We start from the raw sequence: 16,495 nt of genomic DNA, 5'->3' as shown, positions 1-16,495 counted from the left end.
AGTGCAGTGATGCGATCTTGGCTCACTGCAACCTCCGCCTACCAGGTTCCAGTGATTCTCCTGCCTCAGCCTCCCAAGTAGCTGGGATTACAGGCACACACCACCACGCCCAGCTAATTTTTGTATTTTTAGTAAAAACAGGGCTTCACCATATTGGCCAGGTTGGTCTCAAACTCCTGACCTCAAGTGATCCATCCACCTCGGGCCCCCAAAGTGCTGGGATTACAGGTGTAAGCCACTGTGCTTGGCCTGAGATCAACTTTTCTAGCTCCCACATATGAGTAAGAACATGTGATATGTTCAATAATGAGAGGATGAAAAAAAGGACATGTGATATATGTCTTTCCATGCCTAGCATATTTCACTTAACATAATGATCTCCATTTCCATCCATGTTGCTGCAAATGACAGGATTTCATTCTTTTTTATGGCTGAATAGTATTCCATTCTATACATGTAACAAAATATCACATGTACCCCATAAATATGTACAAATATGTATTGATTAAACAAAAGAAATGTATCCAATAAAGAATGAAGATGCTAGTAACCAGAATTTGGCATATCCTGTGTTTTAGAAACCAGTGCTTACCAGATTTCTGGAAGATAAATAATCAGCTAGTTATTCTGTATGTGATGGTCTATGTGGATTGAACCCTTTCCTTACTATTTTTACTGGTATTTTGTAAATATGAAGCCATTGAAGAATAAACAAATTCTATGTTGTCCCAAAGGAAAATACAACTAATTATGTATCAGTGAATAATTAAATATGGTCATTTTTTTCTTCTGAAACACATCAATATAGTTTAAAAATAAAATAGTTTACATAACTTTAAAAAAAATCCAGACATTTGGAAGTAGCCTGTCCCTCTGAACCCTCAGAATGTTTGTGAACTTGTCTCTGGCCAGGTACAGTGGCTTGTGCCTATAATCCCGGCACTTGGGGAGGCTGAGGCAGGAGGATCGCTTGAGGCCAGGAGTTAGAGATAGGCCTGATCAACATAGCCAGACCCTGTCTCTACAGAAAAAAAAAATTTTTTTTTTAATTAGCTGGGCATGGTGGCCTGTGCCTATAGTTCCAGCTACTTGGGAGGCTGAGGCAGGACGATTGCTTGAGGCAAGGAGTGCAAGGCTGCAGTGAGCTATGATTGTGCTGCTGCACTCCAGCCTAGGTGACAGGGCAAGAGCCCATCTCAAAAATAATAATAATAATAATAATGATAAATAACTAAAATTAGCTGGGTGTGGTGGCCTATTCCTGTAGTCTCAGCTACTTGGGAGGCTGAGGTGGGAGGATCTCTTGAGCCTAGGAGTTTGAGGCTGCAGTAAGCTGTGATGGTGCCACCGCACTTCAGCCTGGGCAACACAGTGAGACCCTGTCTCTAAAAAAAAAAAAAAGGTAGCAGGGATACTTGTTTCTTATCTCCTACTAAATGCCTATTTACCTTTCCAGAATGCCACACTTGGCTTATAAACACTAATGACCTAACAGAATGCCTTACTCAGTGGGAGGCCAAATAAATAACTCTCATGTTGTTCTCTTTCTTCATGTGACCCAGTCTGAGTATTTGAACCTAAGGGTAGAACTTACCCAACACCATACTTAGAAATGACTTCAGGTCGGGCATGGTGGCTCACGCCTGTAATCCCAGCACTTTGGGAGGCCGAGGCGGGCCGATCACGAGGTCAGGAGATCCAGACCATCCTGGCTAACACGGTGAAACCCCGTCTCTACTAAAAATACAAAAAATTAGCTGGGCATGGTGGCGTGCCCCTGTAGTCCCAGCTACTCGGGAAGCTGAGGCAGCAGAATGGTGTGAACCCAGGAGGCAGAGGTTGCAGTGAGCCAAGATCACGCCACTGCACTCCAGCCTGGGTGACAGAGCAAGACTAGGTCTCAAAAAAAAAAAAAAAAAAAAAAAAAAGCCAGGCACTGTGGCTCACACCTGTAATCCCAGCACTTTGGGAGGCCGAGGCGGGCAGATCACAAGGTCAGGAGATTGAGACCATCCTGGCTAACATGGTGAAACCTCGTCTCTACTAAAAATACAAAAAATTAGACGCGCGTGGTGGTGGGTGCCTGTAGTCCCAGCTACTTGGTAGGTTGAGGCAGGAGAATCACTTCAACTCGGGAGGCCGAGGCTGCAGTGAGCCGAGATCGCACCACTGCACTCCAGCCTGGGTGACAGAGTGAGACTCTGAGGTCTCAAAAAAAAAAAAAAAAAGAGGCCGGGCGCAGTGGCTCACGCCTGTAATCCCAGCACTTTGGGAGGCCGAGGCGGGCGGATCACAAGGTCAGGAGATCGAGACCATCCTGGCTAACACGGTGAAACCCCGTCTCTACTAAAAATACAAAAAAATTAGCCGGGCGTGGTGGCAGGCGCCTGTAGTCCCAGCTACTCGGGAGGCTGAGGCAGGAGAATGGCGTGAACCCGGGAGGTGGAGCTTGCAGTGAGCCGAGATCGTGCCACTGCACTCCAGCCTGGGCGATTGAGCGAGACTCCGTCTCAAAAAAAAAAAAAAAAGAAATGACTTCAGACATTTACAATGCACTTTCACACACACCCCTCATTTCATATCACAACTAACCTTCAAGGTAGGTGTTCATACCGTCACGTCTCAACTGAGGAAACGTAGGCTCAGAGATGTGTAGGGATGGGGCTCCGGTTCTTTCTGTCCAATTTAGTACCGCCCAACACTTAGGTCCTGAGACCCTGGGGGCCCCTGAGATCTCCCGTCAGGAGGGACTGTTCTTATTCAGATATTGCTTAGCCACTACATGAGTGAATTACATTTTTCCAATGAAGTCTCTAAGACTATATGTATTAACTATTGCCAAAGTAAAAGAAGCACTAAAATTCCTAATATGAATATAGGTAATTAACAATTTTTTTTTTTTGAGACGGAGTCTCAGGTGCCTGCAACCACACCTGGCTAATTTTTCGTATTTTTAGTAGAGCATGGTTTCACCGTGTTAGCCAGGATGGTCTCTAACTCCTGACCTCAGGTGATCCACCCGCCTCAGCCTCCCAAAGTGCTAGGATTACAGGTGTGAGCCACCGCGCCTGGCCAGCAAATAATTTTTATAATTTTTCAAAAGATCCATTATATTAATCATTGAGGTGTTTATATTGTTTGATATTTAAAAAGTCAAGCCACTCTTATAGATTTACCCAAATCCATTTACTGGTACAGATTCCCATTTGGAACAGTATGTGGTTGTGACAGCCACAGGCAGTGCTGAGCCTGTGGGGGCAGAATTGGGGGACTGGAGAAGATGCAGACTTCACCATCACACAAGGCTGCTTTTCTATGATTCCAGGAAAAAGAAAGACTACTTGTCTAAACTACATAACTGTCCATAAAAGCCTGAGCTCTCTGTTACTTCTCCCAAACCAAATCACTATGGCAACACAAGCTACGCACACTTATGCATGCTTACGCACACATACGAGCACACTTCCTGGGACAGCCCCAAATGGGCGCTCGCGTGTCTGGGCTGAAATGTGGGCCAGAACCCACTTCAATAGCACAGAGATCACCAGAAGCAGCATTTCTAAGCAGAAATGTTTTCACTCAGCCTTAAACCGATAAGCTTTCAAAATGTGGAGTATTAATTCACTCTACTATTTTTATTTTATTTTATTTTATTTTATTTTATTTTATTTTACTTTTGAAACAGAGTCTCACTCTGTCACCCAGGCTGGAAGCACAGTGGCAAAATCTTGGCTCACTATAACCTCCACTTCCCGGGTTCAAGCAATTCTCCTGTCTCAGCCTCCCCAGTAGCTGGGACTTCGGGCACATGCCACCAGGCCCAGCTAGTTTTTATATTTTTAGTAGAGACAGGGTTTCACCATATTGGTCAGGCTGGTCTCGAACTCCTGACCTCAGGTGATCCACCCACCTCAGCCTCCCAAAGTGCTGGGATTACAGGTGTGAGCCACCATGCCCAGCCCACTCTACTATTTTTATCAAATAATTAGAAATGGTACCTGGGAAGATGAGTGGGCAAAATATGGGATGTTCAGATACCATGGTTTGAAGACATTACAATTAGAGATGTAAACCTGACATGAAAGTAAAAGGAAATTAGAATTATGTTTTATTTTCTGTCCTTTTAAAATGTAGAAGTCATGCATGCTCACTGGAAGAAACCGAAGGCATGGAAAGAAAGAGGCCCTTTTGTGGCCTCTAGTCTAGGGCAGACTAGTGTGTGGCTAAGGAATATGTGGAAATGGAGGCGACTCTGCCCCTTTGCAGCAGGCCATCAAAAGCCAGCCGGCAAGTGAGTGAGATGTCAGATGGCCCCAGCCCCAGTCTTGAGCCATCCCCTCTGAGCCTTGCCAAACTGCAGATTTGTGAGCAAAATCAATGTGATGTTGCTTTTAGCCACCAAGTTTTCAGGCAGATCAGGGGTCCTGGAGTAGGTGTCATTGAAACTGGGCTCTGAAGGCACCCAAAGAGGGAGGGAGGGAAAGGGTTTGAGGAGACCATGGGTGAAGGCCTGGGGCAGGTGCACAACTGGGGGTGGGAAGAGGCAACTCTAGGTGAGAAGGCAGAGCTAGGGCAGAAGTGTGTGGAGGCTGCAGGGCCAGGAGAAGAGGCCAAACCATCTCCCTCAGGGCTTGGGAGCCATGCCAGAGGGCCTGGCATAGTTGAAATGCTCATCTAAAGGCCAGGTGCAGTGGCTCACGCCTGTAATCCCAGCACTTTGGGAGGCTGAGGAGGATGGATCACCTGAGGTCAGGAGTTCGAGAGCAGCCTGGCCAACATGGCGAAACCCCGTCTCTACTAAAAGTAAAAATAAAAATTAGCTGGGTGCGGTGGCACACTCTGTAATCCCAGCTACTCGGGAGACTGAGGCAGGAGAATCGCTTGAACTCAGGAGGCAGAGGTTGCAGTGAGCCAAGATCGCACCACTGCACTCCAGCCTGGGTGACAAGAGAGAAACTCCGTCTCAAAAGAAAACAAAAAAGAAAAGAAAAGAAAAGCTCATCTATACAGTCACTGTTTGGACCTCAGAGTGCACTTGGCCAGAGAAGCAATATTTTGAATACAAACTGAGTTACCACGCTACCTACAGCTCAGTTAGATGGCTGGACACAGCGACTACGGGATTCCATCAGTCACCCTACTCTCACAGCCTGTCTACCTCCGTCCTATACAGGTTTTACTGACCCAGAATCCAACAAAGAGTAGGTGCTCAATAACTGTGGATGATTTTTGAGTGGTTCTAAATCTGAGCACTCCCATACTGTCTGAACAAATGACAGCTTGTGTCTGTGTCCCAAAGTGTGCCATCAGGAGCAGGCTCTCTAATGGAACATGCGTGTGAAGCAGCCTGTGTGTGAAGCAGGTTTGTAAAGAGAGCCACGTGGTGAGCTTGGTGGTGGCCAGAAGTCAGTGACCAGCCAGGAGGAAAGGAGCTTCAGGTAGACAGCTGATCTGAAGGCGGGGGCTGGGCCTGGGGGTTGGGGGTGGGAGGGCAGGTAGGAAAGAGGCCTGGACAGATCCAGGACCTGCCTCACCTCGGCCTGGCCATTCTGCCCTTAGAAACATTCCTATCTCAGGGCCCATTTCCTGCTTTCCTTCCTGAAAGCCCATGAGGGTCCTCCTCATGCCAGGGCCTATGTCCCCCGAGGCTGAAGGGAGGGCAGCAGGGTGCCTGGTGCTTCCTGGTGCCTTTATTTGCTGAATCTGGCCAAGCCACATGGAAGAACACACAGCTGGTGAGGAGCAGAGACTGCGGCTTCTGGAAATGGGATGGGAGTTGGCCCTTTCCTAATATCCCACACTGTCCAGAGCTGAGAAAGTAGATGCAAGGGTCGGGAAGATGGCAGAGAAAGCTGACCTTAAGCACAGAACCCTGCCTTGTAGTTCTGTACTTCATCAACACCAGGAATGTGATGAGCCCCTGGCTCTCAATTTTGTTTTGCAATTGAGATTTTTTTTTTAATTAAAAGAAATGATGTTCTTATGCCTCCTTTTAAACAGTTTCTCAGATATGGCTCAGCCCACAATGCACTTGGAGAGGTGTTGACCCGTCCTGAGCAGAGTTGAAACTGCCCTCCCTGGGGTGGGCAGTGAGCCTGAGAGCCCCAGCTGTTAGAAACCCTGGCTTTTCTCTCTCACTCTGCCCCCGGGGACAAATCATGCCATCTCTCTGGGTGTCAGTCTCTCCCTATAGTTCTGGAGAGCTGAGTTGGCATACCTCTGAGACCAGCAAAGTCATCATAAAAAGTTCCCATTATTGGGAATGAAGCAATTTCCCAGGTCCGTGGGAAGACTATGGAATTGGGTCACAAGTCACAGATGGAAAGGCATGGGCCACAGTGGGGGACTGGGTCCCTTCTTGGCAAGAACCCACCGGGACACAGTCCCTGCCTGTCATTCTGCCTTGCTGGCTGCAGGCCCAGGACCACCGGCCAGAAGCCATGAGAGATCAGGGCAGGACACGGGCAGCTTCAACGGTCACCCCAGACTGAGACACCACACGGGCCCGGGCCTCAGCCCCACTCTGCCCTGCTGCAGAGGCCATCTGCCTCCTGGCCTTGTGACTTCCTGCTGGGACTGAGCCCAGCACTAGCCCTGGCTGTATGGGCTGCAGCCTGGATCCCCATCCACCCTGACTGCTGACCCCTGACCCCTGAACCTCCTTGGGTTCCTGCCAACGTCTTTCTTCCAAGGCCAGGCCTGAAGTTTGGCAATCAAGATGCATGGATTTCTAGGATCTAGAAGTTTGGTCAGCCAAATCATTACCATCTAAATGACCCCCCAGGGTCCCTGTAATACATTTTAAACTTTTTAATTGAAGTATAACAGATATATATCCTAAGTATTCAGTCGGTGACTTATGCAAAGTGAGCACTAGGTCCTTTCATGTGCTGTAGGCCATTTGTGTGTCTTCTCCAGAGAAATGCTTTGTCAGGTCCTTTGCCATTTTTGAATTGGGTTATGTGGGTTTTTTATTGTTGAGTTTTTGTTCTTTTTTTTTTTTTTTTTTTGAGACAGAGTCTTGCTCTGTCACCCAGACTGGAGTGCAGTGGCACCATCTCTGCTCATCGCAAGCTCCACCTCCTGGGTTCATGCCATTCTCCTGCCTCAGCCTCCTGAGTAGCTGGGACTACAGGCGCCCGCCACCATGCCCAGCTAATTTTTTGTATTTTTAGTAGAGACGGGGTTTCATCGTGTTAGCCAGGATGGTCTCAATCTCCTGACCTCGTGATCTGCCCGCCTCAGCCTCCCAAAGTGCTGGGATTACAGGCGTGAGCCAGCGCGCCCGGCCGCTTTTTTTCTTTTTTTTTAGTGACAGTATCTTGCTCTGTCACCTAGGCTGGAATGCAGTGGCGCAATTATAGCTCACTGTAGCCTCCAACTTCTGAGCTCAAGCAATCCTTCTATCTCAGCCTCTCAAGTAGCTATAACTACAGGCGTGTGCCACCATGCCTGGCTAATTTCTTTCTTTCTTTCTTTCTTTCTTTTTAAGACGGAGTTTCACTCTTGTTGCCCAGGCTGGAGTGCAATGGTGCAATCTTGGTTCACCACAACCTCTGCCTCCCGGGTTCAAGCGATTCTCCTGCCTCAGCCTCCCAAGTAGCTGGGGTTACAGGCGCCCACCACCATGCCTGGCTAATTTTTTATATTTTTAGTAGAGATGGGATTTCACTATGTTGGCCAGGCTGGTCTCGAACGCCTGACCTCATGATCTACCTGCCTCGGCCTCCCAAAGTGCTGGGATTACAGGCGTGAGCCACCATACCCACCCACCTAATTTCTACTTTTTATTTTTATTTATTCATTTATTTATTTTTGAGACAAAGTCTCACTGTGTCACCCAGGCTGGAGTGCTCACTGCATCCTCCACCTCCCGGGTTCAAGTGATTCTCGGGCCTAGCCTCCCAAGACTAGGAGGTGTGCACCACCATGCCTGGCTAATGTTTGTATTTTTAGTAGAAACGAGGTTTCCCCATGTTGACCAGGCTGGTCTGAAACTCATCTGCCCACCTTGTCCTCCCAAAGTGCTGAGATTACAGGTGGAAGCCACTGTGCCTGGCCTTATTTTTATTTTTATCTTTTGTAGAAACAGGGTTTCACTATGTTGCTCAGCCTGGTCTTGAACTCCTGGCCTCAGCTGATCCATGGTGGCACAAGCCACTATGCCCAACCTCAGCTTTAATTCTTTATATGATAGCCTGCATATTAATCCTGTATCAGATGTATGCTTTGCAATTATTTTGTCCCATTCTGTGGTCTTCCTTTTTTCTTGTGTTGCCCAGTCTGGACTCATCCTCCTGAACTGCTCTGCGGGCCCCACCCACAATGACAGAGCCTGAGGCCAGGCCTTTCTGAGCCTCCTTCTCTTGAGCTGCTGTCAACCTGGCTTCTCCAATCTTGTCTTTCATACAGGATTTCTTTATTAGTAGTATTTGCACAGTAGTTAAATTGGGAAACATAGGAATTTTAAGGAAAAGGAAAAAGGCACCCACAATTCTACCATGCCTACGAATAAAATTATTTTCTGTGCTGCCTTTGAATCTTTGTCTATGTTCATAGATTAATTTTAATAAACATTATGGGGGTGCAGCTGAACCACTGAAGTTCTCTGCCTCGCACAGAGATCTTTGCCAGGGTCTCTTGTGGATTTGTTTTGTTTTGCTTTGTTTTTTGAGGCAAGGTCTCACTTTGTCACCCAGGCTGAAGTGCAATGACGCAATCACAGCTCACTGCAGCCTCAAATTTCTAGGCTCAAGTGATCTCCCTACCTCAGCCTCATGAGTAGCTGAGACCATAAGCACGCACCACATACTCAGCCTCTTCTTCTTTTTTTTAAAATTTTCGTAGAATCGGGGTTTCTCCACCATGGCCAGGCTGATATTAAACTCCTGAGCTCAAGCGATCCTCCTGCCTCAGCCTCCCAAAGTGCTGGGATTACAGGTGTGAGCCATCTCACATCTCACCCAGCCTCCTGTGTTTTTTTCAAATCTTGATTCATTTTCTCTCTTATTAGCCATTCCGGCTGGCTTTAGTTTGTCTGCACATTTTATTTATTTATTTACTTATTTTTATGCTGAGGTTTTTGGGAGTTTTCAGGGGGACAGGGTTTCACTCTGTTGTCCAAGCTGAAGTGGCAATGTTGTAGTGTTGCCGTCATTGCTTACTGTAACATCAAACTCCTGGGCTCTAGCAAACCTCCTGCTTCAGCCTCCCAAGTAGTTGAGACTATAGGTGCACACTACCACTCCTGGACAATTTTTTATTTTTTGTAGAGATATGGTCTCACCATATTGTCCAGGCTGGTCTTGAACTCCTAGCCTCAAGCAATCCTCCTGCCTTGGCCTCTCAACGCGTTTGTATAACAAGTGCAAGCCAGCCGGGTGCGGTGGCTCATACCTGTAATCCCAGCACTTTGGAAGGCTGAGGCAAGTGGATCACCTGAGGTCATGAGTTCGAGACCAGCCGGACCAACATGGAGAAACCCCGTATCTACTAAAAATACAAAAATTAGCCGGGCGTGGTGACACATGCCTATAATCCCAGCTACTTGGTTGGGATGCTGAGGCAGGAGAATTGCTTGAACCGGGGAGGCGGAGGTTGCAGTGAACAGAGATGTCGCCACTGCACTCTAGTGCAGTGGACAAGAGGGAAAGTGGGTGACAAGAGGGAAACTCTGTCTCAAAAAAAAAAACAAAATAAACAGCAGAAGCCACTGTGCTCAGCACACATACTGAGTATTTTATTGTATGCTACTGCCTGTATATGTAAAACAATTACCCTTGTGAAATTGAAATTCATGAAAATTCAGAGAGGTAGATGGTAAGGACTGACAAAAGTAGAAGTTATGTATTATGGCACATGTGTTACAGGGATACGCTTTTATATAGTAGGCTTGAAATTTAGCTCTCTTTTGAATATTCAATGGTTCATGAGAAGCGGTTTGGGAACACACTTTCTGGGGTCTGAGGTATTTGTACCTGAAGAAACTCCAGGAAGCAGAGGGTCACGTTGAGCATTCTGCAGACAATTGTTTTAAGACTGCAGCTGCCTGGGAAGCTTTTACACAGTGGAGACCATCCTCTAGCAGGAGCATTTCAGCCACTTTCTTCATAGATACGATGCTGGAGGAACCAGACAGGGAGCAAACAAGAGCTGGGTCAATCTGTGGATCTGCACACTTTATAATCGTGTTTTATTCAAGTCTTAACTAGAGATGCTAAGTGGGACTTAGTGAGGATAGGCCTGCACCCTGCAGCAAGACCACCACAGTGCGGCACAGATGCTGGGCCCAGGTCACACAGGAGGCAATTCAAACTCAACCTGGAGAGAATAAGAGAAGTCAGACAGGGAGCCAGGACAGCAGGAAAGGATGCCCCATGGCACAGCGTGTGCAGGGACATGGGAGAGCGAATATGGGTTGAGCATCCCTAACCCAAAAATCCAAAATCGGAAATGCTCCCAAATCTGAAGTTTTGGGGTTGGTTGGTTGGTTTGTTTTTGAGACAGAGTTTCACTCTTGTCGCCCAGGCTGGAGTGCAATGGCATGATCTCAGCTCACTGCAACCTCCACTTCCTGGGTTCAAGAGATTCTCCAGCCCAGCCTCCCGAGTAGCTGGGATTACAGGCACACACCACCACACCCAGCTAATTTTTATATTTTTAGTAGAGACGGGGTTTCGCCATGTTGGCCAGGCTGGTCTCAAACTCCTGACCTCAGGTGATCCACCCACTTCAGCCACCCAAAGTGCTGGGATTACAGGTGTGAGCCACCCATCCCGGCCAAATCTGAAGCTTTGTGAGCAATGACATGATGTCACACATGGGTGGCTGAGATGATGGTTCAATGTACACAAACTTTGTTTCAGGCACAAAATTGTGAAAAATACTGTATAAAATTATCCTCCGGATATGTGTATAAGGTATACATGAAACATAAATGAATTTGATGTTTAGACCTGAGTCTCATTCCCAAGACATCTCATTATGTATATGCAAATATTCCAAAATCCACAAAAATCTGAAATCCAAAACACTGCTGGTCCTAAGCATTTCAAATAAGGGATATTCAACCTGTAGTCCCGATTCTTCTTCCCGCATGTATTTCTATTTTCTCCTCACGTTTTCCCATATAGTTAGTCGTTGCTGATCTCTTAACATCTACATTTGGAGGGAAGTGATCAAACTATAGTTGTGGGGCCGGGGGATTCTACAGTCGTGGGAAAGCAGATTCAGCAATCAACAACGTTCGCCAGAGGATGTGGACGAAACCACTGTGGAAAGGCCGACTTCCAACGCCTCTGACCTGGTGGTCAGCCCTGCAGATTTACTGAGTGAAAACAGCTGCCCATATGAGTATTACTTATAACAAACAAAAACCTGGAAACAACCTAAATCTTCAACCACAGAGCATGCAAATATATTACATCAGCTCATTTAAATTGGTAATCACTAAGACAACATTAAACATGGCACCATGTTTTCTCAATAATGTAAAGCAGGAGGAAAAACAGAAAACAATTTTGTTTCATTATACTATATGCAGCTACATACTATAATTACAATGTAAAAACAGATGTACATGTTAGTAGAAAGTAGAAAGAAACCAGAAAAAACAAAAATGAAGACAACAGGTGCACTAGGATGGTAAGATTATGTATGAAATTTTGTTCACTTAAAATTTTCTGGCTAGGCGCAGTGGCTCACGCCTGTGATCCCAGCATTTTCGGAGGCCAAGGCAGGTAGATCATTTGAGGTCATGAGTTCGAGACCAGCCTGGCCAAAATGGTGAAACCCCGTCTCTACTAAAAATACAAAAATTAGCCAGGCATGGTGGTGGGTGCCTGTATTTCCAGCTACTTGGGAGGCTAGGGCAGGAGAATTGCTTGAACCCAGGAGGTGGAGGTTGCAGTGAGCCGAGATTGAGCCACTGCACTCCAGCCTGGGCAACAAGAGCAAAACTCCATCTCAAAAAAAAAAAAAAAAAAAAAAAACGGAAATTTTCTGTAATATTTTAGTAAGGTTTTAATAAAATATACCTTAAAAATATTTGGCCGAGTGCAGTGGCTTGTGCCTATAATTCCAGCACTTTCAGAGGCCAAGGTGGGAAGATTGCTTGAGCACAGGAGTTTGAAACCAGTCTGGGCAACCCCCTCTCTACAAAATAAAAAATAAAAAAGTTAGCCAGGCGTGGTAGTGTGCGCCTGTGGTCCTAGCTACTCAGAAGGCTGAGGTGAGAGGATCACTTGAGCCCGGGAGGTAGAAGCTGCAGTGGACTGTAGTCGTGTCACTGCACTCCAGCCTGGGCGACAGAATGAGACCATGTCTCAAAGAAACAAAACAAAAAAAAGTTCTACCTCCTAAACTAAAACTTGAATTAAAGAAGCAATTCAACCAGAGGAGGACAAAGAGGTGACAGATCTCACTGCTTATCTAACCTAGCAAGCAGGAAAATAACTATGCTGCTAATTTATCAAAAAGAGAGAAAGTAGAATCCTTGCCTGAGAGGAGTTTACCTTTTTGTACTCTGAAGACAGAAGAGCAAGACACATCTTGGAAATCATGGTATATTCAAGGCTTTGGTCAATGGGCTCTGCCCCTGACTGTTGTGCTCCATTTCTGATCAGCCATGTCCTGCAGCTCAGCAGCAGATGGCGTGGCCAGGCCCCTGATGGTGGGGACAGCCAGGGTGAGTGGCTGGAGGGAGTCAGGGGGCTGGTCACAGACACATGGAGTCTGAGACAGAGGCAGGATGTGTAGCTAGAGCCATGATGCATCACAAAGCGAATGGGAGAATCCAGTAGTGACAGAAACACTAGAGCTGTCGATATGGAAATGGCCCCATTGCAGAAACAGTGAAAGCTCAAAGAGGCCATAAGATGCTCAAGGGCAAGCATGAAGGAAAGATCAGGAATCCCAAGGGGTGGCAGGACAGAAGCTGCAGTGGGAGGTGATTAAAGCAGGTGCACACAGTGGCACTGGGGCACGGGAACAGCTCTGCCAGGAACTGAGGCGACGAAAACCCAAGTCATTGTCAGCCAGGAAGGACCACACTGTCAAGAAGGCGCCTCCTGGGAGGGGCATGAGTGTGGTGGGGTGAGGTGGGCATCCAGGACCAGCCAAGGAGTGACGTCCAGGGTGTGCCACATGCGGTTCTTTCCCATGAGAAAGTTTCCATATACTGCTCACTTAACTGAAAAGATGGCACTCACACCTCAGAGTCTTGCAAGATGAGTGGGAGAAGCACACGAGAGATGCATAAGGGACCTTTGCTGAGAAGCAGGCGGGAACTGCTCAGCTGTAAACTACACCAAAGAGTCACCGGGACCCAGGGCCTACCTCCCAGCTCCCACCTGCAGGTGCGTCCTTCTCAGCTTCTACACAGTTGATTCGATGCTGGAAGGTTTCCCATGCTCATGCTCCACTCCCCGTCCACCTTGCTGAAACTGCCTGAGTGCTGTCTTAATAAATACACATTTTCTTTATTTCTTACTCAAATTGAGGAGCCTCTCAACAGCTAGAAGTGGTTCATGGTTCTCCACTCCAGCTGCACATTAGACTCAATTGGAGAACTTTTGCAACATAGCAATGCCCCAGCTTCATCCCAGGTAATTAAATCAGAATGTGACAGATTCACTGGGTGATTCTGAGACGAGAACCGGGAATTCAGTGATACACTGTACATCCTTTGTGATATATTGGTAAATTAATAGGCTGTTATTAAGAATATCCTGAAGAGCCTCATGCAGTTTCTATAGAAACAGTATGGAGGTTTGGTTCCTCAAAAAAAAAATTTTTTTTTTTTTTTAAGCAGAGTCTCGCTCTGTCGCCCAAGCTGGAGTGCAATGATGTGATCTCTGCTCACTGCAACCTCTGCCTCCTGGGCTCAAGTGATCCTCCCACCTCAGCCTCCCAGTAGCTGGGATTATAGGCACCTGCCAAGACTAATTTTTGTATTTTTAGTAGAGACAGAGTTTCACCATGTTGCCCAGGCTGGTCTCGAATTCCTGGCCTCAACTGACCGTCCCACCTCAGCCCCCCAAGTAGCTGAGACTACAGGTGTGCATGTATTTTTTGTAGAGTCGGAGTTTTGCCATGTTGCCCAGGCTGGTCTTGAACTCCCAGGCTCGAGAGATACACCTGCTTTGACCTCTCCTCAAAAAATTAAAAACAGAACTACCATATGATCTGGCAATCCCACTGCTGGGTATTTATCCAAAAGAATTGAAATCAGGATCTTGAAGAGATGTCTGCACTCACTGTTCATAGCAATACTAGTCACAATCGCTAAGCTGTGGAAATAACCTAAATGTCCATTGATGGATGAAAGGACAAAGGAAATGTGGTGTGTAAATCCAATCAAATATTAAAAAGAAAGGAAATTCTACAATATGCAGCAACACGGATGAACCTTGAGAACATTATGCTAAGTGAAATAAGCCATTACAATGTGGTTACCAGAGGCTAGGGGCAGGGGGAAAAGGGGAATTGCTAATCAATGCATATAAAGCCCTAGAGATCTTCTGTACATTTTCCCTATAGTTAACAATACAGTATTATGCACTTAAAAATCTGTTAAGAGGGTAGATACATTGTGTTCTTACTACAATTAAAAAATGTTTAAAGAATGTTTTAAAATAATAGTCTAAAGGAAATAAAAGATAAGCTACAAATAAGAGAAGACATAATCAACAAATGATTGCACTAATAACAGGTACAGGCAGGGTGAGGTGGCCCACACCTGTAATCCTAACACTTTGGGAGGCCAAGGCAGGAGGATCACTTGAGTCCAGGAGTTCAAGACCAACCTGGGCAACTTGGCACCTTGTCTCTACAAAAAATTAAAAAATAAAAATTAGGCTGGGCATGGTGGCTCACGTCTGTAATCCCAGCACTATGGGAGGCCAAGGTGGGTGGATCACCTGAGGTCGGGAGTTCCAGACCAGCCTGACCAACATGGTGAAACTCCATCTCTACTAAAAATACAAAAATTAGCTGGGTGTGGTGGTGGGCACCTGTAATCCCAGCTACTCAGGAGGCTGAGGCAGGAGAATCACTTGAACCCAGGAGGTGGAGGTTGCAGTGAGCCGAGATCGCACTACTGCACTCTAGCCTGGGCGACAAAGCAAGACTCTGTCTCAAAATAAAATAAAATTTAATTTAATTTAAAAATAAAAATAAAAATTAGCCAGGCATGGTGACACATGCATGTAGTCCCAACTACTCAGGAGGCTAAGGCAGGAAGATCACTTGAGCCCAGGAGTTCAAGGCTGCAGTGCTGTAATTACACCACTGCACTCCAGCCTGGGTGACGGAGTAAAACTCTGTCCTCAAAAAATTAAAAATTAGAGGCAGTTGGATCACTTGAGGCCAAGAGTTTGAGACCAGCCCGGTCAACACAGCGGAACCCCGTCTCTATAAAAAATACAAAAATCAGTCGGGCATGGTGGCGCACGCCTATAATCCCAACTACTTGGGAGGCTGAGGCAAGAGATTCATTTGAACCCAGGAGGCAGAGGTTGCAGTGAGCTGAGATCGCACTATTGCACTCCAGCCTGGGTGACAGAGGGAGGCTCTGTCTCAAACAAAACAAAACAAAACAAAACAAAATTTTTTTTTTGAGACAGAGTTTTGCTCTTGTTGCCCAGGCTGGAGTGCAATGGCACGATCTCGGCTCACCGCAACCTCTACCTCCCAGGTTCAAGCAATTCTCCTGCCTCAGCCTCCCTAGTAGCTTGGATTACAGGCATGTGCCCCTATGCCCAGCTAATTTTGTATTTTTAGTAGAGGCGGGGTTTCTCCATGTTGGTCAGGCTGGTCTCGAACTCCTGACCTCAGGTGATCCATCCACCTTGGCCTCCCAAAGTGCTGAGATTACAGGCATGAGCCACCACGCCCAGCCAACAAACTTTTAATTTAAAAAAATTTAAAGAACATGTGGCCGGGCACGGTGGCTCATGCCTGTAATCCCAGCTCTTCGGGAGGCTAAGGTGGGTGGATCACGAGGTCAGCAGATCGAGACCATCCTGGCTAACATGGTGAAACCCCATCTCTACTAAAAATACAAAAAATTAGCCGCGCGTGGTGGTGGGTGCCTGTAGTCCCAGCTGCTCGGGAGGCTGAGGCAGGAGGATTGCTTGAACCCCAGAGGCGGAGGTTGCAGTGAGCCAAGATCGCGCCACTGCACTCCAGCCTGGGAGACAGAGCGAGACTCCGACTCAAAAAAAAAAAAAAAAAAAAGAACAGGTACAGAATTCCTAGCCCTATTTTTTTAAATGGGCAAAAGACATGAAGAGGCATTTCACCAAAGGGGGAACACATACAGCCAACAGGCACTCAGAGGGATGCTTGGCCTCCTCAGTAATCAGGGAAATGTAAACCAAGATAAGAGATAGTACTTTTCATTCATTCCACTGGCAATAATTAAAAATCTGACAATGCCAAGAGCTGAAAAGGTTCTGGATTAAAGACATCACTTATATATACATGAGGGAAGTGA

This window comes from Pan troglodytes, chromosome 6, assembly GCF_028858775.2.
Source record: "Pan troglodytes isolate AG18354 chromosome 6, NHGRI_mPanTro3-v2.0_pri, whole genome shotgun sequence".
Lineage (NCBI taxonomy): Eukaryota > Metazoa > Chordata > Mammalia > Primates > Hominidae > Pan > Pan troglodytes.
Note: the sequence above shows the minus strand (reverse complement) of the source record.